We start from the raw sequence: 1,708 nt of genomic DNA, 5'->3' as shown, positions 1-1,708 counted from the left end.
TGTCAACCGTATGTACAATAAAATATAGAAAGAAAAGTGGAGCTCTGCTTTAGATGGAAGAAAGCCCAGACTAAATTCAAGTTAGTCACTAAACCAACAGATAATATTGTAGAAACAGACACTGTTCCCTTTAGTGCAGGGAAATAGCTTTGTTTCATTCTCTGTGGCTTTCTGCAGTCTGTCTTCTAAGAGTTTATTGAACATTGGAAACTTTTGATAAATATTCTGTTGGTATGCATCTTCCACAACTGCAATACATTTAGAGATTGCATTATAGAATAAGTTGATATTTTCAATTTCTAATCATCAGGTATTTCTAGAATGCAGGAAACATGGTCAATACTATTTAAACAAGCCTGATATTATTATTTTAGAAATCACTAAATAAGGTTTGGGTCATATACATAATAATTATTACACAGAAATTTTTAAGGAAATTTTTCTAAAAATATTTGAAAGCCAAATTTATGAGAGCTAATTTAATATAATTAATCTTCCCATGATACACCTCTGCTCCTTCTCGACTCACATAAAATGTGTGGGAAATAGGAAATTGCCCAGTGGAAGAATGAGTAAAGTGTACACAATATCTATATATATCCACAAAAAGACAAAAAAAAAAAAAAAAGCAGCTGTATAAATCTTCATTTTTTCTGTACTATGACATCTCAGGTGTGGGAATGCAGTTAGCAATATTCAGATTTGATCCTAATTTATTGATGATATGACATTCATGTTAAATACTGCTGCTGTAGTCATTAACCCAAACTCATTAATTAGAGAGGGAAATGATGAGATATTTTTTCTGCTTAATTTACCAAGATGTTCTCAGTCAATATAGGTTAGCTATTTGATGAGGCTTCTCAGCTGTTAATATGACACACAGAATATAGATTAAGAAACAAACAAAACAGAGAAAAATTAACTATTAATCTTACTTAAAAGGCTCCACAGTATATTTGAACACATGGTCTAAATTTTATACTCTTAAAGTATGGCCCAATAGACATCTTTTTTGCATACGCACACATGTTTTCTTACCAAGCCACATGGTATCATTTCACTAGGATAAAACTTTCTTCTATCTTTCCCAAGGGTGTGGTTTTGAGTAGTGAATAGCTACATGAGACATAAGGATAAGAATTAGGGATATTGAAATATACCAGTTAATACCAGTATGAACTCTTAAGGTTTTTGAGCTTTTAAAAATTTGACAAATATTCAGGAGTGCCTCTAGAAATTTGAAAAGACATCAAGAAGAGAGTTTGATATCCAGTATTTATGAGGAAAGGCTTTGGTAAAAAAAGAAAAACAAAACAAAACAACAAACAAACAAACAAACAAACCAAAACCAAAACAAAAAACAAAAAAATATTTCTTCCTCTCTAAACCTTAGTGCTTCACAAACTAAATGTGAAGACCAGGAATACCTCAGTTAAATCTGCTATAACTAGCCAATATTCATGGATGAAAAGTGTAAGTAAATTGAAGAATATTTTAAAACCTTAGTTTAAGGAATGAACTACTTACAAAAATTTAGAACTATTTTGAGCACATATTTTACTCCTCATTCTGCTTTAAGTCACCCTTTTATGGAACTTTTTGCAAAAAATATTGGGCTAGATGGGCTAGTAGTGTGATCTATGATGGCAGCTCCTGTTTCTATATTATCCTAATCATACTATTTGGTTTCCAAGAAACTTGTTTT

The sequence above is a fragment of the Pteropus vampyrus genome, unplaced genomic scaffold (genome assembly GCF_000151845.1).
Source record: "Pteropus vampyrus isolate Shadow unplaced genomic scaffold, Pvam_2.0 Scaffold161, whole genome shotgun sequence".
In the NCBI taxonomy this organism is placed as follows: domain Eukaryota; kingdom Metazoa; phylum Chordata; class Mammalia; order Chiroptera; family Pteropodidae; genus Pteropus; species Pteropus vampyrus.
This window is presented reverse-complemented; position numbering follows the sequence as displayed.